This window comes from Dunckerocampus dactyliophorus, chromosome 1 (assembly GCF_027744805.1).
Source record: "Dunckerocampus dactyliophorus isolate RoL2022-P2 chromosome 1, RoL_Ddac_1.1, whole genome shotgun sequence".
Taxonomy (NCBI): Eukaryota; Metazoa; Chordata; class Actinopteri; order Syngnathiformes; family Syngnathidae; genus Dunckerocampus; species Dunckerocampus dactyliophorus.
Window position 1 is genome coordinate 36,149,749 of NC_072819.1, and position 23,670 is coordinate 36,173,418.

The 23,670-nt window shown below is 41.9% G+C and overlaps 1 protein-coding gene and 1 long non-coding RNA gene across 4 annotated transcripts in view; both read left to right on the top strand.

Moving 5' to 3' along the window:
* Positions 1-620: 620 nt before the first annotated feature.
* LOC129194144 (uncharacterized) lies at positions 621-16,982 on the top strand. Its single transcript, XR_008573698.1, has 3 exons — positions 621-804; positions 4,594-4,705; positions 16,667-16,982. It is a non-coding gene; the product is annotated as an uncharacterized LOC129194144 (long non-coding RNA).
* Positions 16,983-20,796: 3,814 nt separating this feature from the next.
* Positions 20,797-23,670, top strand: part of zbtb46 (zinc finger and BTB domain containing 46) — an 81,664-nt gene continuing 78,790 nt past the window's right edge. The window contains exon 1 of one of the 3 annotated variants that reach the window (XM_054792170.1): positions 20,797-21,087. The gene's annotated coding sequence lies outside the window, so the exon portion shown is untranslated. The remainder of the gene's footprint in view (positions 21,088-23,670) is intronic. The other 2 variants (XM_054792084.1, XM_054792257.1) reach the window with 2 other exon arrangements.

Sequence of the window (23,670 nt, forward strand, 5' to 3'; positions counted from 1 at the left end):
TATTTTGTATTTGTCATATATTTCAAAACAAGAAGAGGCCCTTTGAAACAGGAAGGATGCTGTGGTTGTCCTCGTGGAAAGCAACCTTGATATCTTCCATCACTTTCCGTAACGACCACTGACAGCTGTCAAGATGTCAGCCACAGTAAAGTATGATTGACGCACATTTGATGAGCCTGATGGACAATTACAAACCAGCAGCTTGTTAGACACATATTGACCTACAAGAGGCGTGTATTAGGAGAAGGAGTAGGGTGAGGGAGTGTGTGTGTGGAGGAGGAGGGGGTGGGGGGGGGTTGTTTGAGAAGGACAGTCAAAAGACGTGAGCGAGCTAAGAATATCAGCAGGCTTGTTTTCGTGCTTCTGTGCTGCTGTCAAAAGATGTGATCACAGACTTGATCAAAACGTGCTGTGCATTTTTGAACGTCTTTTCTATCAGACTCCCTCGCCTCAAGAACATAAGAGTTCACAAATGTATTGAAATGTCAATGCATTTACATCAGTCCCTTGAATGACAGTGGAAAGTTTAGCACCGGCACTGAAACCAACAGGAAGGAGCTCTGTGCGTGCGTGCGTGCGTGCGTGTGTGAGAGAGAAACAATTTGTTAGTGCAGATTAAGATGAGGTCACATCATGATGCTCTGTAGTGGCCACTTTAACTGTGGAATGCTTGCGTGTCCTCAGATGATTTTTTTTTCTTTTTTTTTTATCTTTCTGTTGTTGATATCGTCACATTTGTCAGCAGGTCCGGTGTTGAGAGTCAGATGACCTCCTGTGTGGATGAAGATGTACCTGGCCTCCGTGGTGAGTGAGTAGAGAGACTTTTAAAGCTCTAACTGACTTTTATTATTTATTAGTATTTATTATTGGGTTAATATTACAATGCTGTCATCATATGCAGTATTTATGGTCCCTGTGTAATCACTCTTGTGACAAAATATGGATGCTTCTGATTATGATGGGATGTAGTATTTCCATTTACAGCATTGTATTCTTTTCCGAAAATGTCTCAACACTTCCCAACGACCACAATGATCATCTTCGATTGCGTGAAGCAGCGATTTTCAAAGCGTGAGTCGGGCCTCCCCTGAATAAGACTTCAGTAGGGGCATAGCAGCTTTAGAAAAATCAAGAAAAACATGCAAACATCTGTGTTATCGTGGTTTACTGGTTCCAGACCCGACAGTGATAAGTGAATTCCTGCAAAGTAGGATTCCTTATTTATGAATCAAATATCTTTGACGTTAGAGCACAGAAAACCAGTTTATGACCTTCTAAATTCACTTTTTAACACTATTGGAGCCCTCTCGACATGAAATAACAATCATATAGTCACCTTTACACTCATATTATCCAATATAGTCAATATAATCAGAAGAAATAAGACCTAATTTAGACATTCACGTGTTAGCATTGGGAGAGTTCCTCCTTGTTGATTTTTACTTCTGGGAGTTCTAACATTACCAACACATATATAATATAATATATAATAATACTACAATAATAGGCCGGAGTCAACCACAAAACAGCAATGATTTATTCATATAGTTTGAATACCTGTGATAAAGTAAAGCTGCCAAATTCGAAGCGCAACGTGGCGGAGGGGCGACTGTATTTGTCAAACCTGCTAAGCTAACTTGATGATGTCAAAGGCCAAGAGAATTCTTTTATATTTCCTACTGTGAGTGAGTAAACAGAATCGGGTATAAGCAGAAAATTACACAAAATATGCTCCAGAATATTTGTTTTTTGGGGAGTAAGGAAGACCTCAACAGTAAAAAAAAAAAAAAAAAAAAAAGGTTCTACTAATTTGAACAGAAACTGTTAATGTTAGGGTTGAATATTCAGTTCAAAGGTGAAACACTGTTAAATTTAGTTTGGGTGCCCAAAAGTCTTGTTTTCCCAGGACTGTCCTGTCCTAGCCATCCTGTTTATTTTTTTGGTTGTTTTTTTTCTTCTTAGAATATAATAAAAATGTCCTGGTTTTGGTATTTCATATTTTTTTATTTGTCCGGTGACTCCAGTAAGACTTGCAAAGACCGCTACTATATTCTCACAAGCTAATGCAGAAGTGACAACTATTTTTAGATTACGTCGAGATTATTTAAAACATTATCTAAATCCTGAGGTTTTTAATTTATTTTTGCACCATTGAAATTTATCAAAGAGATTACTTTAAGCAAAATATGTTGAGTGAGCGACAGTATGCTCATGTTGTGCAACATTGCTGCCCCCACAATCACGCTGTGCATGTATGCCACATTCACACTGCAAATTATTCGCCACTTGCCAAGATTTAAAATCATATTTCTAGACATGTTATATAATTCCCCTAGTTTTAAGGGCTACTTACTCTTGACTTTATAGTATAACCTTCATTTTAGAATGAGGGATTACTATTAGTTTAGTTCAGAAATGTTAAAACTGAGTAAATAACTCTCAAAATAAGTTATTTTGGTTTTCCCAACAAATAAAACCTTGTTTAAAGATTCCACAACATCCACAGGATGCTTAAATTAAGAACCGCTAAACAACAATGTTTTAAAATTCAGTTTATTAAACAGAAAGGTAAACCAATTTGGATGAAAAAATGACATCCATCCATCCATCCATCCATCCATCCATCCATCTATCCATCTTCTATGCCGCTTATCCTCATTAGGGTCGCAGGTATGCTGGAGCCTATCCCAGCTGACTTTGGCCGGGAGGCGGGGTACACCCTGGACTGTTCGCCAGCCAATCGCAGGGCACCTATAGACAAACAACCATTTACACTCTCATTCATACCTATGGACAAATTAGAGCCACCAATTAAACTAACATGATAACAGATAATTTCATGATACTATTTTCATAATATCTAGTCTGTTTATCTTGATATTACCTGTTATATATTATTTACATATATACAATGTTATATATTATATATATATATATATTATCTGTTTATCTAGCAAGAGATGGATTCAGGCTTCTTTCAAGATCAGGATAAAGCTTAACTACTTTACACTAGTATCAGGTACCAGCCTGGGGCGGCCTTGGCTCAGGCGGTAGAAACTGGAAGGTTGGCAGTTTGATCCACGCTCCCTCCACCGAGTCACCGCCACCGTGTGTCTGGGGCAGGACACTTCACCCACCTTGCTGCTGCCATGCGTGTCTCTCGAGACAGAAGGATGCCTCCTACTAAGTGTTGGGTAATTTTCACTTAAAAATGTGTTAATATTTGTTATTTTAGGAACATTTCATTTTTTATTGGTTGTAAAAAGGTAAAAAAAAAAAAAAAAGTATTTTATTCTAAAAAAACAAGTACTTCCAGCTTAAAGGTCCTGCTTATTTTTAAATATAAAAATCTTAAATCTAGGATTTCAATCCTGCTTATTTCTTGATATAGAAATGTATGTATTTATTTATTTACTTCATTTATTATTTATTTAGGATTTCTGACCAAGTAAAATTTAGTTGCTGCATGGACATTTCACAAATTTGAAGTAGTTTTTTTTTTCTTTTTTCCAAAAATCTAGTCTGTTTATCCTATATTTGGCCGGTCCTTTTTTTTTTTTTGCAGTGCATCCTATGATGGATTGAAGTTCCCTCCTATTTATATCCATATAACACTTAAGTGAAGGTAACCTCTCTCTGCTCGGTGACCTCACAAAGTGCTGTGAGAAGGACACCGAGTCCTGAGTGGTTCTTTCTTGGACTGAGCAACCTGAGAATGGTTTTATTTCAGGCTCAATCTCAGGTTTGTCAGCCCATCAAATACCAACTCACCTCTGCAGAATACGAGCGAGAACCGTACGGTGGTTGGCCAGGAAAGCAGCGTCCCTTGTTACTCTGTTCCATGTGAGTGTCACATCTTTTATCGGTCAACAGAGCGCCATTTAGCCGACAAGACAAAGTATTCTGAAACGAGGTACTGGAGTTACATTCTAACCAGTAGGTGGAGCAATGCACACAGACATTTCCCTTTATCATTTTTAATGTCTTTCCATCAGTGTTTAAACCTTGCTTACAACGTGTCTCTGATTACCGTATCTATTATATATACAAAAAAAGCCCAATGGGTGCAAAACACTGGTTCCATCTTCATAATTGTGAGAGAAAATCAAATAATTTGTAACCATTTTCCACATTATTCACACAAATGTACAGTCAAATCCCGTGTCACTAAATATATTTTTAAACTACATTAGAAACTCAAAATGCTGTCATTAAATCTGGTAAAATTGTAAAAATGAATTCAAAAACAATACCTGAGAGATGAATGTAATACAACATATGGAGTTCTTGAGCATTTACAATGTTTCCAATCTGTCATTAATTCTACCGTGGTGTCATCATTACCCAACTAAAACTTTGGTTATTTGCTGCTTGGTCTGTTGAATAGATTATTAGTTTTTTAATGGCATGCATTAACTAAAATGGAGGAGGAGGAAAAACAGGATCTTTTGGCATTATGATACAGATGTTGTGTTACAGATGATTTCTGTGTTCCTTTCATCCAAGAAGCAAACACGAAGCGCCCTAGCTCTCATACAATATGATGATGATGATGATGATGATGCTAATGATGATAAATTGTATCTGCTCTAGGGAGGGGCGCAGGGACAAGAGGAGTGTGCGACCCCTGCGACTGTTCTATTCATGGGGTTACAGGTCAGATTGGATCCAGCTCTCTGTGGACAGATTAAAGCCCGTCACCAAGGTAACGTGATGATGTGGCAGCAGCGGTAGGGGGTCTGCTCTGTCTTATGTATAGTACTATGGATGTAAATGTGTTTTTTTTTTTGTCTTTGTGTTTTGCTCTGATATCCAAAGCTAATTACAACTATTATAAATGTGTGTGTGTGTGTGTGTGTGTGTACGCAGTGTGTGACTCATTTTGAAGCGTTTCAGCCACTTGGCGCGAGGTCACTGTGCTTGCAGCGAATGGCGTGAATGAGAGTGGTGCTCGGTCACGACACCTGAATTCATATGAGACCCATTGAAAATGGGAGCTTTAACCACACAGATTTAGAATACAGTCGTCCCTCGCTTCATCGCGATTCCCTCGCTTTATGAAAAAAGAATAAATGATGGCTGTTTTGTGGTTGAATACGGCCTATTATGGTTAAAAACATTTTAAAGAAAAATGTACGTATTCTTGGCCTAAATGAAGTATTTTCAAGCATGAAAAGGGCTAAATGAACTAACTAAATGAACTAAAACACAAATACAAGGCAGAAAAAACATTCTACTTGGGAATGTAGTATTTTACGTTGGCCACTAGGTGTCGCCAGACACTTGATCACCAGAACAGGCAGTGATTGTCGGTAATAATAACATAATAATCATTGTAATAATCACAATAATAACACAGGCTACTGTTGGGGCCATAATCCATAAAAGCTAACACTTCGCACGTCACTTCCTGTCCCGGGGGGAACACGAGCAGGAGTTTTATTCATCTCTAAAATGGATTATTTACTCTTATTATGTGTGCTATATTGGATAATACGAGAGTAAAGCCATTTAAAGCCGCCATTACAATACACTGATGACACAACATCGTAGGAAATCCACTGTACACAAAATGCAGCAAGGAACTCATCTTATGTCTAAAATGTCTTATTTTCTCTGTTTATACTGTGTCTACTATCTCGGGTAATACAAATGTAAAGGTGATTATATGGGTGTTATTTCAGGATGGCTCTAATCATGTTAAAAAACGTATTTAGAAGATCGTAAACAGTTGCTATGCCATAACTACAAAAATATTCTGTTTATTAATATTGAACCCTATTTTATGGAAATTCACTTATCGCGGTCGGGTTTGGAACCGCTTAAGCGTGATAAACGAGGGATTATTGTATTGCTTTTGTTTTTATTTGTTCTACTTGGATGGCTTCGACTGACCTCACAACAATATTATGTATTATTTAATCATCAAGGGTTTTTGTATCATTCAAAAACAAATAAGGCTCCTGTTCATTTATTGCAAAATTACTGCTGAAAGATGTTTTAGGAAGTAGTCCATTTTTGACAAGAAACATACACTCACATGGATATGAAAAAATTATTATAATAATAATAATGTAGTATTTTCCAATCATTTCTTTTTAGAACAATAATACTAATTGTAATCATACCACACTTACAATACAATCAAATCATCACCTTTTTTAATAACGTATTTTAATATTAATACATACCATACAGTGTTAATAATAATAACAATAATTATGCAGCACTTTCCAACAATGCCTTCTTTAATAGTAAAACTATTAATATCGATAATAATAAAGCCAGTGATGCAGTACAGTACTTTACATAAACAAGTCAACCACTTTTAAGAATCTTTCAGTAATAATGATACCATAATGAAATCATTCTTTGAACTTTGAAAGGCTGATAAATATTTATTATACTCTTACATCCTCATGTCACCGCATACAAAATAAGCTACACGTTGACTAACACGTTCATAAATGAACGAGGCTCCACCATAGTCATTTGTAACAACAAGCGTGGATGGTTAAGCCCAAAGTGATTCATACCCTGTCTGGATTTGGAATTAAAATAAATGTTGAATGAGTATCTCTAGGCTGGAAAAGTGGAAAAAGTTGGTTCATGTAATGTATATTCATTATTTCCAACATTTTGATGAAAAAGTCCCTGTACCGAAATGATCCATTATCTTTTTCCAAGCAGCCAATGTTGTACGTTCACGGTTAATTCGAATTATGCTTAAAATCAACAGGATCCTATAGAGTGGCACAAAGCATTCACTCAAAATGGTCAGATATTCATAGATATTCAGGTCAGATATAGTTAGATATTCATATTTCAAAATGCCTTCCAGTCTTGTGTCGCTTTGAAGCAACTAAAAAATGACTTTATTTCAAATGTTGCCCAAGAAATAAATCATTTGGGGCTTCATTGATGAGAACGTGTTTACTGCTATTTCGGTAACTTTTGGCTTGTGCAGCTTGATTGGTTGCGTCAAGAAGCTGTGTGTGTGCGTACGTGTGTGTGTGTGTGTGTGTGGGACTTAAAAAAGGTGTGACTGGAGCTGAGGTCAGTTTGTTCCATCCCCGAGGAGAAGAGAAAGCGGTGCGCTGCCACAGCCATGGAACAGTGTGGGGGTGGTTCACTTCCCCTTTCCCGACCCCACTGCTTCCTGTGAGCACGACAACCGTTGACCACACCCGTCTCCCCTGGCCTACACCCCCGCACCTTCCTACAATCACATAACTACTAGAAACACACACACACGCACACACACACGCAGACACCTTCTGTTATTGCTTTAGTCCCCGGCCAATGATCACACTCATATACACACAGAATAACAATACACCCCTCACACCTCCCACTTTGCCCTGACAACCATCTCTGTGTTTCCCCCCTTCTCCACCAGCTCATTATAAAGACAAGTGTGTGTGTAGACATGTCACTGTTCAACCCCCGCAGTTGCACTAGTCTAATATTTTGATCACCTTTCCTAGCAACACGTGAGGGCCAAAATATTAGAAACACCCCATTGTATGATCCAGTGCATTCTTATAGGCATTTTGTCCTCTCACTCTATGTAATAGAGAAAGTATCAGGTGAGTGTACATTGTGTAGGTGCTGGTCACGATTGTGTGTGTGTGTGTGTGTGGGTTGGGGTGGGGGTGATGTTTATTCCTCCAAAGGGAGTTGCGTTCCCGTAGGGGAGAGTATAGAAGAAGGGAGGAGTGCATGGAGTGAGTGAATGTGGGGGAGTGAGCCAGTGTGTGGGGGCAGATAGGCCATCTGGACTGTGAGGACTGACGAGAGGGAGTGTACGAGCGCATGTGTGTGTATTTACTGTATGTGTGCTGAAGCGAGGGAGCGTGGACGACAATGAAAAGAGGTAGACAGAGCCGAAATGCTGGGTGTGGGAGAAAGGATGGAGGCATGTGAGGAGCAACAGGGGAAGGAATGTTGCTTGTGACCATAAAACAATAACATCTTCACTTGGAAGGAAACCTGCACATTCTTCCACTTATCACCATGCAGGTGGTGGACTTCTGTTCAAGATCACATATTTAGTCATGTTACCCTGCTGCTAGAAGACAGAGAGCAGTGTTTAAACTGTATGTATGTGGGTTTGATATTTTCTGTACAATGTATTGTATTTGTTTACTACAATGACCTGATTTGCTGTAATATTTTCGTATTTAAACAAGGGACCATGTCTGCTGGTAGTCTATGGAGCACGCTGCTGCCTTTCCTGCAGAGGGTACGGGTTCAATTCTCAAGCCAGGGCACCAACCCCCAGCCATGGGCCCCAGTCCCAAGCCTGGACAAATGGAAGCTTTATGCAGTTGGCACACAATTTGTGACGAAAAATGGTGTGCATGGCCACGAAATGCCACCCTCCCGCACTACTCATTTACACCTAAGTCAAGTACTCTTTACGTCTAGTGTACAACATTGTACGCACAGTTCCCGCATGGGTATACATTGTCACCACCACCAGTCGTGGCATCATTTGGTCCCGCTTTTTCCCGTGTGACGCCACGCAACAGCAGGCATCGCCCCTAGTTTCATTAATTCCTGAGTAATGTAAGGTAAGTCTATATTTTCGTCGCAGCTGCAGAAAGAGAATGCGGAAAGAGCAGGAAGAAGGCATAAACAAGAAAAAAAAAGAAGGCACGGACATTGTGGGAGATGGAATTGCTTACTTCGGGCATTTATGAACAGAAATTCACAAGGAAGATCCAAGAGGCAACAGAAGTTAACCAATTCATGTGAGTGAGCTACTCTGTGATACGCACAGCCTGCATTGTTTGCACATAGGTGGCAGTGCGTTCGCTGTACGTTCAGGTTGCCTTCACGACTCGTTCACGGAAATTACGTGTGCCGCAAATTTTGAACATTTCAAAATTGTCTTTGCACACTGGCACGCAGCCCCGCACAGTTTACACATACTTCACACCCGTTTGTGACCAATTTACTCATTGGCACGCCACTGGCATGCAAAATTGCGTACCACTGCAGGGACAAAATGTGTGCAAGTGTGGTTCTACTCTGCCGCGTACACGTAACGAGTTCTCTTTTTGTTTTTATACGGTCCTAATCATTTTTGGCAGTGCATACGGAACGCAGAAACACCGAACCTGGAATGCCAGAAACCGAGAACCACCTGTATTCAACCCAGCAAACAGAATTGTGGTTTGGAACACTTTGAGTTATATTATGTAATATTTCTGCCCACAGGATTAAGCAGCATAGAAAAAAAACAAATGGATGAATGAATGAATGAATGTCTGCCCAGTCAAACCCTTATGCTCTTTACTGTGCAGCCTTTGATCCCATGACAAACATAACATTGTGAATGCTATGTGGACTGCCACCAAGTTTCTTTTTTACATTTTTGGTCCAGACCAGAGTTCCAAACACTTCCTTACTTCCTTAGTCCTTACACTGCACAGAATTGACTTGCTTCACATTTAGAGGTTTATGTTTAATTGTACAGGGTCAGGCAAAATGATCTGACACATTTGTAGGTTAAATAAAAGGCAAATAAAGTAAAGAAACAAGAAAGTGTTTTTATTTTTGAAAAGTACATATAATGCAATTCTGTTTCATTATGTTTTAAAAATTAAATCAGTCAAATGGGATCCATTATTGTCCACACACTCGATGCAGATCCAGTAGCTCTGAAGTTGGTACCCCATAACAAGATGGTGTTTCGGGCTGGTACGGGATCATGTCTACCAAGACTGAAGTGCAAACGGAACGCTCGTTGTGTTGCAGTTACAGATTCGTTTGTTTTGATAAACGTTTCCACAATGAAAGCGCGATGCTCACCAGTCCAATTCATGGCAGCGACTGAAAAAGAAACGAAAAACAATGGCATTATAAAGAAACAAAGCAAAATGGCATTATATGTACTTTTCGAAAATAAAAACACTTTCTTGTTTCTTTACTTTATTTGCCTTTTATTTAACCTACAAATGTGTCAGATCATTTTGCCTGACCATGTATTTATTTTTAATTGTGAGTGTGGCATTGGAAGTATGGATCGACTAATAACTCCAGCAGATACAATGTTTAGCACAATGGAATAACTGTAGGAGGTAGTGATGGTGTGCTTGCCAGAGAAAACTATAATCCATGGACAAGGTCTCCTCACTATGTTGGCATGTTGGTGATCCTGCCTGAATTGTAGATAACGCTTACTATGTAATTTGATAAGTCCATGAAATGTGTGACACACAGGTGAGTGGTATGTGATCAGAGGAGAAAAGGCCTGCCTAAAACTGTCCTTGCATGGTCAGTTGACCCCCAACCCCTCTGACCCTCTTCATCACACTGCATCCCATCCCCCGCTGATATTGCTCAAATCAATATTCTCCCCCATGATGACCTCCCCCACGATGTCCCATGCCCTACACTCCCTGGACCATCCATGAGAGGTCACTGGGGGTTACGAGTGTGTGACTTCATGCTCTGCCGCTCGTCCTTGCTCTGCTCCACCACTCTGCCCTCTCTTTCTGCAGTCAACCCACTTTTTCTCCTTCTCTCTATTCTCTCGGTTACATCTGTTTCTCCGCTGGCGTGGAGCGGTTCCTGGATGGTGTATTGATCGGGGTTTCTATTCACCTTCACTCCCATCCTCTCTGCCTCTGACGCGCTCTCTCGCCTCCTCGTGCTCCCCTGTGTGCTGTAATGCTCCAACCTCTTTGATCTGTGTATTTGTGTCGGTCTGTCTGCTGCTTTCACAAATGTCTCCATTTACTGTAAGCTCCACTATTTGTCTCTCGGTCCACCACACGCACACACACACACAGGTGTGGAAAAAAATCTTGTTTCCGATATACATTACAAACTAGAACAGTAGTTTTTTGCATATCATAACATGTAATGCATTTGTCAGGTTGGCGAGACTGACACTGATGTGTGTGTGTAAATTGTGTAATCATGTGTCTTTTTGTGTTAGCAGTGGGTTTTGTGTAGGCCTTGTTGTCTCCGAGGCCATCAGTGTTCAAAAGGACACAAATGGGACGGGAGAAGTACTGGAAATAATTTTGAGACTAAATTAGAGGAACTGGTGTGGCGAGGAAGAGGGTCCCTTGAGGGTGCAAACAGAGCCAGTGACCTGTGGAGGGGGTGATTGAGAACCTCCTCAGCAGGCATCAACAGGAAAAGGTGCTGAGATGACACAAATGATGAAAAGTGGCCCACTGTGAAAAGGAGCTTGCACGTGTTGCTAAATGTGTTATCATCTTTGTTCGAGTACTGCCCTTTGACCCTTTTCTTGTGTGCATGTGCGTCTAAGGCTGTGTTCACACTGCAGGATATGATGCACAATTCGGATATTTTGTTAATTTCGAAGACAAATAGGTTGGTTCTTTGAGACCCGAAAGTTCAGACTGCATTAGCATCAGATACATATTGGATTTATATCTACATATGAAAAAGGCCCGAGTTGCATTTAAAAAAATCTGAAATGTAATGTTCGCACTGACATGTACAAATCAGATACAGGTCACAATTCAGCAAAAAAATCGGAATTGACTTGCAGTGTGAACGTAGCCTAAGCAATCCTGACTAAGGCCTAACTTGGGTCCACCCAATATTCCTCCCTCCCTGCCCCCACGCTCACCCTGTGTCATCATTACCTTATAACCACAGCTGTTGACATGACGTGCATGTGTATGAGTGGACAGATTGATGTTTACAGGATATGTGTCCAGTCGTCCCTCGCCACACCACGCTTCGAATCACAGCTTCTGTCACACTTTTCCCTGAATATATTAGTAAATCATTGCTGTTTTGTGGTTGAATATGGCCTATTAATAGTCAAAAAATATGCACGTAAGCAAATAATCTAATTGTATGTTAAATGAATTAAAATGCAAATATAAGGCATTCAGAAAACGCAATGAAAGACACGCTGATATGTACTGTAGTATTCTATACTGGTCACTCGGTGTCCTTAATGTTACATGAGCCACCGCAAGAAGTCGCGCAAGTAAAAAAAGAAACAACGAGGAACTAGACTAGAGCAGTCCTATCTAGTATGACTGGTGTGTGTACCACCTAGTCTTTGAGCATGAACTAGACTAGAGCTGTCCTATCTAGTCTGACTGCTGTGTGTACCACCGAGTCTTTGAGCATGAAGTGATGAAGCCTGCTTAGATGAAAGGCGAAAGGCGTCTTCTAAGACAACTTGAACAGTCCATTTGCGATGCCCTGAGAATGCAATGATCTGGACGAATGAGAATATTCACAGGCAGCCAGCAACTCTCCCAATGCTAACATATGTGAGTCTATATTATGTCTTATTTTCCATTATCAAGCCTGCTATATTGGCTAATACTAGTGTAAAGGTGTCAGTTCATGTCTAGAAGGTTCTAATAATGTTAAAAATCACATTTAGAAGGTTGTAAACGGGTTTTCCGTGCAAAAACTGCAAAAATATTCCGTATTCCGGTCGGGTCTGGAACCAATTAACTTCAATCGATAAACAAGGGAATACTTTATGTGAACAGACCGATGGATCTTTTCATTATGAGGGTATGTGAATGGACAGACAGTCCATAAATGATGACATGATGTGTTTATGTGAATGGACAGACATCACATTACCTGACTTGATGTGTGTATGTGAACGGATAAACAGATGTGCAAACTGTATGTGTGGACACATTAGGGTTTACAGTATGTTTGTATGTGAATGGACAGACAGACTTTGCTATTATGTGAATTTGCTGACTGATGTTTACCTTGTATGTGCATGTGAATGGATAGATATTAACATTTTGTTTATGTAAATGGACAAACTGATGTTGACATGTGTATGATGGAAATGGTCAGAGAGACATTTATATGAACCGTGTCTGCGAATACACAGACAGATGTTTACCTCATGTGCATGTGAATAGATTAACAGATGTTTACACGTTGTTTGTATGTGAGTGGACAGACTGATGTGTGTATATCTGAATGCTGATGGAGATCTTTATAGCTGGTGTGGATGTAAATGGATATGTTTGATGCAACAAACAAAGATGATGTGATTGTCCATATCATAAGACGATAACGCATCGCCCAGCTCAATCACACACATTCCTGATAGGTAGATCACATTTTGAAAAATATGTGACATGCCAGGACCGCCATGTACCCACCAACATGCCCAACTACCGACCTATGCCTTCCAATGGCAGCCTCTCCATGTCAAAGTGTGCTGAAATGTGAGGAACGTTAAAACGCTGGAAGACAAAAGTCACGTGGGTGTGGCAGCAGGAAAAGACTTTGATCAAATGATCAACCTGACGATTGAGCCTCCTTCTGTGATGTGAACGCCGGTCGTCACACTCCAACAAACGGCAGTACAAACTACACAACATTCCCCACATAAAACAAGGCTTCTTTTAGTGCAAAGTCAGTCAAACCGAGAAGCTTACACATTATAACCTCCTACAACCGTGACCTCCGCCCCCGTCATCCTCCAACTCTCTCCCATTCTCCCTCTTTCATCCTTTTAGCGGAATCCTTCTCCCTTTCTCCCCACCATCCCCACTGCCTTCGATTGCCTCATCTCGCTCCCTTGTTAGTTGCAAGTAAGCAGCTTAAACACCTACAGGGTGTGACATCGGGGCCCCACGCACCTCCAAATGCAGTCAGTGCGGGTGGGAGAATGCAGCGTTTCATCTGTTCTTTCTGTCCTGCTCTGCCTGGCATCGTGCGGTGAAGTCACAGCCAAGGCTGTCCCCTCACATTAGCCCAGCCTGAGCCTGACAAGCCGTCATAACCCCCAGACCCACCACCATATCTCAACCCCCCCCACGTTGTCCCAAAACACCCTCCCCGTTTTCTTTCCTTATACTCTCCTCTGCACAGCTCTGCCCTGGGCACCGGTCCCCAATCTCCAAGGTGATTATGACAAAAATGAAAGACCCCCGAGAGACGGGGCCAGTGGAGATAAGAGAAGGATAAGAGGATGGCATAGGCAGAATGCAGGGAGAGGAGGAAGGGATTGGAGATGGATTATGTAATAGGTATTTTTGTAGATAGTGTACATATTTACTGGATTGTTCATGTAGTCATTTGCTGTGGTGTGGAATGGAGTCATTACTCCACACGGTCAGCGGGGTCAAATCAAACAGCGGCACAGGGCCCTAAAAGGTCATTAAAGGGACAGGAAGGTTTGATAGGGTAGGGAGGGGGGACGCCGACAACCCCATCCCCTGCCTACAGAAAAGAGAGAGGAAATGTAGCGGAGAAGAGATGAGAGGTCATATTATTGCATAGCAACCCAGGTTGGAGTGTGGGCTGAGGCGAGGAACAATATATAATATTGCTGAGAGGTTAGACAGCTTAGAGGAACCTTTCAAGATGGATGTGGAAAGAGAGGTGCACTTTCTGCACACAAGAGGGGGAGGGAAGCCAGCTGAGGGGGTGAGGGTGAACAGAGTCGTAGAAAGAAAATAGCCAATCCTCCCATCTTCCTCCTCCTCCTCCTTCTATCTTTCTTTTCCTCCCGTCTCCCTGAGCTCAGAGCATCATTAAAACAAGCAGAGTTGTGTTCCGAGCGTGGGGCTGCACTGAGACGGTGACCTCCACAATAAGAAGACGTTCTTGCTTCGGGGAAGAGAAGGTCGTTTTGTCTCGCTTTCTCTCCCTCTCTCTCTCGCTCTCTCTTTTTTTTATTGTTTTAAATTTTACTCCTACCACTTCCAATGGAGTAAATGAGATTGGGAGGAAGTAGACATGCAGAAAGAGAGGCAGAGATAGCGAACCACAGAGGGAGAGCGGCCAGTTTGATGTAGAGAGCTAATAAATGATAAACAGGAAAGCATCGACTTGAACATCCTGTTGGTATATGGATTCTATGGCTACTTTTCATATCACTTTCATATCACTGTCACAACAAAATGATATTTTACACAGAGAAGTCAGCTCAGCAGCATCCAAAGGCTGAAAGTCCAAAGGGTGAAATGAGGACATTCCTTGTTTCCCACTGCAATGTCGCTTTCAGACAGAAACAAAATGTGTGGGCAACAAGAGCAAATATATTCCTTTTATGCTCCATATGATTCTATACATTCTTTAAATCCAATAACCTCCATTCACACTGCTTCTCCTTACATTTGACAGCGCCCCCATCATCATTCCTTCCCCTTGCACCCCAGTTCCCTTCCTTCCTCGCTTCCTTAGTATCAATAACAGTCACCAATGACAAACTCCGAAGTTGCTCTTTCTCTCTGAGAGACGACTCATCGTTTTCTCGCTGCTGATTTTAGTGTCACTAAGCTACACCTTCACACATAATGTTGTCTCACACCTTTTGCCAAATATTCCTTTGTGAAGTCCCCCCCCCCACAGCCCCTGCCTGCACCTGGAAGAGATAGTGTTCTTTCAGCCGCAGGCTCTGCTTTCAATACAAGCAAGGATGGGATGGCACAGGCGGCACACAGCTGTTCCCCACAGTAAATTGATAGCGAAAGGGTCGTGGATATTTTTGTGTCAGTGGCAGATTTTTGTGCTGTTTTTTTTTCTTCCTCAATTACACTGCTGTGTTCCTCAGCAGGGGGGTGCATGACAGGAGCGCAGCTCATTGCTAGACTTCAAAAAGTTCTCCTAAAATGCATCTATAAACAGTTTAAAAGAGAGCTGTCACACAGGAACCTTATTTTTACTTTCTAGATTGTGTCACTGACAAAAAAACGCAATACATCTTCATTAATTTCATTCAGTCATACGTGGGTGAAAAATTGAGTACCGTGGAATCCGCTTAAGTGAGTCACGCTTATACTGCATCGACAACCTGCATGTGTCAAATATATGCGCTTAAGTAGGCATCGACATACGGTCCATGGTCCATCACTTTTATCGACATAAAATTGGAGACCCAGAGGGCTCATCTCTATGAAAAACATGTTGAAGTGTTGTAGCATCATCACCTTCCTCGTTATTGGCATTCCTGACAACATTTGCATTATAAACTTCGGGGGGTTGGAGACTTGAGTGCTTTGTTTATTTTAAAAGAACTTTACCGGCTACAGGATGCATTTCTCCAATGCTGATGCATGAGTGCTGCAGAGCAGACCGAAAGCTGTGCTGGGGTGGATTTTATTTTCATAAAAGTTAAAATACATCAAACTATTAAAACTGGAGAGCGCCGGGAAACAATTTTTAAATATGGCAGTTTCCCAGTGACAACGACCGGTTTGAAAGGTATGGTTATGGCAGCGTGAAACGACAACAACAACAACATCATCACTACTGTCTAGTTACCAGTGGCGGGTGATGCATTTGGTACCTGGGCCTTCAGTGGGGACTTAACCAGCCATATCATAAAAAGTGCCACGCCAGGGTCACGAATCACAGTCACCCATGTTAAGTGCCGACGATATTACCAATGCTGGCAGATACAATGCAGGGAAACGTCCACACAATAAGTGTCTGTAAGATTGCCGTAAATAGAAAGGCTCGGTGATTAAGAGCTTAGAGAGCTCCAAATATCTACACTACAACATCACCTGAAGCAGTTCACAATCAATATTGATCTAACAAAATGATAAAAATATAAAACCTTGCAAGTAAAATACATCCACACACCAGTGATGTCAACTTCTCCTCCTTCTTGTTCTGCACTTTGTCTGCCCTTGACTTCTCCTTTTCTTTGTGTTTTTTGTTTATTTAGAGGCCTTCGCAGAGGCGGAACAAGTGAGCGCCCCTGCTGCTGATTGGCTGTCTGGCTATTTAAACCCAGTTGTTTGTAGCGTGGGGAGAGTCTGTCTTCTATGCTCTGAGGACACTCTCTCTTGGACTTTTTGTACTTTTTGGACATTTAATAGTAGTTGGTGCCTTTTTTCACTTTTTTCAAGTTGTTGTGCACCATCACCTTTTGTTTCTGCTCTCTCCTTGTTGTACTTTGTGTGAGTCTTTTTTTTTGTGTGTCCCGTCCAGCCATTAGGGCACATCGTATTGTTGATCTTATACAGAATTTATTTGACTTTATTTGATGTTTTGTTGTTATACAATTTATTAGCGGCCGGACCTGAGCAGGAGGGGATAGAGAAGAAAACAGAGGGGGGAGTGCCGGGTCAAGAGGGGACGACACAGAGAGAGACAAGAACAACAGCAACAACGAAAATTGCCGGGTGTTCGATCGAAGCTGTAACCAACATGATTTGGAGTGACATTGTGGTACGCTTGAGTCGCACGGGAAATAGTAAGAAGCAGTCTGTAGCTTGTACACAAAAGCGATCCAAACAAAACACCTCAACACACACATTACGCACAACATAACCTACTTATTGCACCATGTGGGCATACAAATAAACCCATGCCATATATTCCCGCCACAAGGCATGCTGGGCAGCTTGTAGTACTCTCTCCCAACATTTTGCCGTGTTTGTCGCATTTTTGCTTGATTGCAATATATGTTGAGGAGGAAGTAAACAAGGGGGAAGGTTAACATACTCTTGTGTTTCATCGTTCATAATTCATGTTGTTGTCACTGGTCTACCCAGCATGCGTTGCGGGCACTTGTAAATAGCAGTTTAAGTTACGTGTTATGTTTAGCGCTTAGTTGTTGTTTATCACCCACATAGCAGTATTTGTGATGCGTTAACTTGCTACGGATGTGTTGTGTTTTTGTTTCGCTGCACCGTGAGTAAGTAGCCCCTCGGCCAAATTTTTTAAGCCAACGTGGCTCACGAGTCAAAAAGTTTAATCACACAATAAATGAAAATGAACTCGATCCTGATATGTTGCCCTGCGGGCGCCTGACAGTTTTCCTCATCTCCTGCCTCCAAATAGGCAGGAAGAGAGTTCACTCTATGCATTGGTTTCAGCACGTAAGTTTGTTTGTTCCATAGAACAATGGCTTGAAGGGAGAGAGCTCTTTTTTCAGTCATAAAGTCTCTTTGTCTGGGTGGGTGGATGTGGGTCTGGTAGCATACACACAGAGTGCAGAAGAGTGTAACAAAGTAGAAATTAAATTAGTAGATTGCAATATATTGTCATGTATTTTTTGATTGATGCTTTTCTTAGAAGTAATGTCAAAATCTTGTCTGGTCTCGTTCTTGCAGACCCTATTACCCCTATTAGGTCATGTATGCAAAGCTATAAAGCATTTCAAAATGTCCCTGCATTGTTAAATAAAAAGGTTTATTTGTCCAGTCCTATATTTTGTTACTGTAGTTTTCTTAAAAGTAATGTTAAAATATCGCCTCATCTCGTGACCCCAATATCGTGTATTGCGTTGCCTCGTGAGCTGACTGTATCGCGATACCCCCAGTATTTATATCATATTTCAGATTTTTTTTGCATTCATTTGTAATTTATTAACCATGTAAATTGGGTGACTCATTATCTTACAAATTGAAGATAACAGTAAAAATGTCATTCAGTTTCTTTTTTAAGCGTATGTAAATCGCCGATGGAGGGGGGCGTCATGTAAAAGCTCGCCTATGGTGCTGCACGGGGTAGCGAAGGCTCTGAATACTGTACTTTATTTTGTGAGAGTGTACAAATAAAAATGGGAATGGATCGAGAAGAACAGAAAATTAACCCTTTTTCAACCAAAGCTTGTCACCTTCTTATAACAGACTGGCACATGCCAGGAAAAAAGAACATGGCATGCTAGATGTCATGCCATGTTCATCTTTTATGTGGAATTATTTGTCAGGTTACTCAGTCAGTACGTTTTGTTTCTGTATATTTCATTGCTGGTATAGCGCGACTAAAGCCTTTTATACACACAGTCACAGCCACATCAGATAAGCCAGCTTTACTTTTTAATCATAGAGCCCAGGAATGGCCCAATATTGTGTCTTGTGTGATGTACCTGTATGTCAGACAGCAGTGATGGGACAACTTCTGATACAACTTCCAAAGGCAGAGCACTGAAGGAGCGACTCCCCCCAATTCCATTTACACAGAACAGTGATGTGTCAAAACTCAGCTTGAACATACTGTGTACAAGGGGTTTTAGACATCAAACTGAATTTGTACCTTTACCGTGCACATAAGTGGAAATTAAATATTGATTGTAATACTGCATGTCCGTCTTTGCTACCACAAATGTACTGTAGGTATTAGCAGCCTCATAGAATTGAGCCCACTCTGTAAATATGTGGAAAAAAACATGGAAAACCATTCAGGAGCCCCTTTTAAGACACCGTAAAAGCTGACTTTTTTCTGCATTTTTTCTAGGTTGTATGTACAGTCTGTGTAAATGGCACTGACACAGAACGGGGGTGGATGAAGTTGACTCAGCAATTTCCCGGTGCGAAGTTTAAAAACCAACACTAACCTCAACTGCCCTGTTGTGTTGAAAGCAATTGTCCAAGGTTTTTATACACATGTGTAACAGGCGAATGTGGTAAAAAGGCCTTCTGTTATGTTTCTGATACAGCAGTTTTGCAGGATCTCTGCGTAAAAGTGGCTAGCTAGGGTTTACTGTTCCAAATGAGCTGGGCTCAAGTATACAGCTTGATGGAAATGATGGCTTTACACACACTACCCTTCGCCCCATACCCATCCCTGCAGTGGACTGCTGCAATAAGTGTCTATAGCAGTGAATACATGTGTAAGTGGCCCTAATGAACCCTAAACCCATGAAAGGAGGTGGGGATTGGTGAGGTCATAGGGGGCGGGGGGGCTAGGTCACGCTTGTCGTGTCAGGCAGATTTGAAGGCCTCGTTGGCGTGCGGGTGCACAGCTTTGCGTAAAGCAGCTTGTTTGAGGCAGGGATTGTGTTAGCAGACCACCACGCATGCTGAGGAAGAAGAGCGAACCGGGTATTACAGACCTGCAGCTTTAATCCACATGGCCTGACACACTCTGTTATCTGTCCACTCGGCAGCCAACAAACCGATGGAGGTCATGTTCGACACCCTGCTGTGCCACGTAAAACACCAGTTTCCTTACACACATTTGTGCACACTTCCTCAAACCTGCAGCAATTCCTGATTGTACAGAAAACAGCAGCTCTGCAGTTCCTCATTACATGCGCATGATAGTAACAGTACAGGAGTTTGTTCTTCCCACATCCCCAAAAGCATACTGTACATGTTAGCTTAATGGGAGACTCTAAATTGTCCGCAGGTGTGAATATGAGTGAAAATGGTTATTTGTATATATATATGTTATGTGACTGACATAACTCAAGTTAGCTGAGAAGGTTAATTTATTTTTTTTTACCCTCAAATGGCACCTTTCGTAAATATTCTAGCACTTCCCACGTCAGGCCCACCTCCCTCTTTGAAAACCACTGAACTAACCCATGACTGTTACCTTACTTTGTATATATTTCAGCGCTCAGTGCATTATCTCACCCAATGTATGTCCATAAAACATGAATCACAGCCGTCAGGTGCAGAAACACACAATGAAAACGGGGGAGGTTCAAATTGTAAAATTGTATTGAATGACATAATCCCTCCCCATAAATGAATGCACATCACATGACTGCAGAAGGTGTTTTCCAGGCAAATTGTGTCAACCTGTCAACCCCCCCGACCCCCCCACCCCTCGTGTGTTTTTTTTTTTCAGCAAGTAGTGTTTTTCCCAGTGGTTACCACCAGAGGGGGTGAGTTGCCCTAAGCCCTTGGTCATTATGAGCCCCATGGCAACAGATGCCACTTGCCACCCCCCCACACTACCTACATGATAATACAGCCATACTTACATATTATTATCATCATCGTTATTATTGTTGGTGCGTGTGTGGTCGTTATGAAGAAAGAGAAGAGAAAGCAAAAGAGAGTGTAAGGGGGAGGAGAAGCGAGGAGGGGGAGGCTCCTGAAAGCAAGACACGGAAAAAGGAGGGGAGGCAGAGGAGAGAGAGAGAGAGAGAGCGGGTGACAACGGGGCTGCTGCTGCTGGTGGAGTGGGAGAAAACACGGGGAATTACACTTTGCAGAAAAGGCACGCAGAGGAGCGGACACACACACACACACACACACACACACTTCCAAGTGGACACGCTCCCCTCCTCGACCACCTCTCCCCTCCAGTCACGTTGTCCGTGTCGTGTCTCCGGGGCTGTCACCGCACATTGGACTCGGAGGGAACCAACACCGCCGTCCACCCTTGGAACCCATGGGGTAACAGGTATGTCTGGCTCTTGTTACAAAGCTTTATTTAAAAAACAAACAAACATGGACACGCATCCACGCTGCGTGTCTCTTTTCTAACCTAATTAGTTTTTTGTTAGCTTCTTGTTGGACAGGTTGGAGGAAACATTGCAACTCAGGCAGTGTGTCTCTTGTCAGGTACAACAATGTACTGTATTTGTATGTTTTATTGTCATATTGGTGCATTGTCTTCGTGGCTTAGCAGTACAGTACCTGTTCCTTACAATAACCAGCATATATTTGTGGAAGCTGTCATTCATTGACAACCTAAGTGTTCTTTAGAATATTTGTTTATGCTGACACATCGCTCTAAAACTTCTTCATACTTTCGAAAAATATGTTTCTTTATGCTAGTCTACACTTGCAAGCGTGTTAAGTAGTTTCATGGTGTGTTAGCATGAATGTTCACATCCACCCGCCGCCCATGAGCACTTTTTACCGGCTGAGGGAGTGTTGATGCTCGGTGCAGCAGTCTGGAGGGTAGAAACCCTCCTACGTCTAGCCTCAGTTAACCCTCCGAAAGGGGGGATTTCTCTAGCTGGAAATTCTGCTGCGTCAACAGACCAAAGCTGACAGCCAGAAAAGACATTTAGAGGGGAAATTTTCACTTTTGAAATGTTGCACTATCATTGTAATCATCAGATGTTTTATATAGTGGTGTGTGTGTGTGTGTGTGTGTGTGTGTTTGTGCGTGCTTGGAGTGCGCACACATCTTTGTAGTGGTGTTTCTGAACTTTCTCTTCAGAAAAGTGCTCACATGAAGGCTTTTGTGAATGAAATACTGCACGTTGATGGCAAACTCATATGATCTCCGCCATCAGTGATGGATCACTAGTATGTGTTTGCAGGGAAATTATTTGTACTTATTTCTATTCTCTTCCACAAACATAAGCACAAACTAAACTAACACACAACATCTATGTATAAATCCTTTTATTCCCTTTTTAAAAAATCTGTCACCTGATGTGAAGTGAACAAACTATCAATAACTGCTGAGACATGGGGTAGGATTAAATAAATTCTTCTTCTTCCTACTCCTTTTCCGGTGTATCTTTCATATCTTTCTACAACACAGGACTCCAACCTGTTTCAATATGAGAGCGACGTTGCCAAAACAAAAGCAGCTGGGAACTGCACTGGTGTTGTAGTGTATGTGATCGGCACCAATTATTACCTTTTCACTGAAGCTGAACACAATGCAGACTTTTGAAAACGGTTCTGACGTTTTTGATGATGTTATCGTCTACTATGTTAACACTGAACTACTCTTGCAGCCAAACAATGGCGAACTAACATCTTTCGCTCACACGTGATCTGTAAGTCGCATCATTTTGTGGCATTTGATATGAAAATACCAAAGTAGGCTGCTTGTATTTCGGCTAACATGATTTGTTTGGGTCAGGTTATTTTTTTTTTATGCTGGATGCCCTTCCTATTACAACCTTCCCATTTATACGGGCTTGAGGTTGGCAGTGGACATCTTCAATGGCTGGGTGTTGGGGCCCTGTCCGGGAATTCAACCCATGCTGTCTGCACAAAAGCTAGCAGTGTGTACTTTTATCAATGAGGCAGAATAGCAAAGTACCTAATGTACATCATTCTTTGGTTCTGTAGTGTGCTACTCAGAAACAGGTGGCAAGCTACATGTTGGGATCCCTGTTTGACAGTGACTAACTGGATTGTTGGATTAAAAGACTATCTGGTGATTTCCCAAATTGTCTTAAGACCTGGCAGGATTTATGCAGGTGTTTTGTCCTTCCTCATGCTCGGTTAAGGGTTGCAGCTTGATATGATAAGCCCTCCCAATTCTTTCATTCAGTTATTCAATGATTGTAGGATTACGTGCAGTAAAGTATGTGTGTGTGTGTGTGTGTGTGTTTGTGCGTGTGTGTTTCCATCGGTTTGTTTGGCTCAAAAGTTTTTGTTTTACATTCCATTAACTACCTGGCATTAACTGTCTCCCACAATGCCACAGCTTCCCTGCGGTAGGCATCGGTGTATGTGTGTACGCGCAGCAAAGCTCTAACACTGACCAAGACACCAGCTCGAAGGTGAGCAGAGAAGGCGTGCGGGGGCGACATCAACTGTGAGATGGAAAAAATATTAGCTGCACATTTGAGATTGCAAAGACTTTCCGCTTGGGCTTTACCTCATGATTCTTCATAAAGATGATGAACAGAGATAACATGCTGCTTTCTCTGGTCATGTGGAATACAGTAACCAGGCATGTGTGGGCCAAATCAACCAATAAAGGAATGCAGCACAAACTCGCAATTCGGGGTGCTTGGCGCCTTGCTCGAGGGCACTTAAATATGTGGGGTGAGCAAAGTACTGTTACTCATCCGCGACTGCATCTGGGTTTGGGAAAATAAAGGGCTGAATTTGGGCACCAGGTTTTAAAGCTTGTGATGCTATTGCCTTGCTGTTTCTTGGCGCATGTGTGAGCCTGCTGGTGTGTAGGAAGTGCGCAGTGCCCCCGTGCAAGTTGTAGGCTGAAATGTGTGCAATGGCTGCTTATAGTGGGCTTTTCTCCCCAGGGACGCCGTGTACTACCCACGGT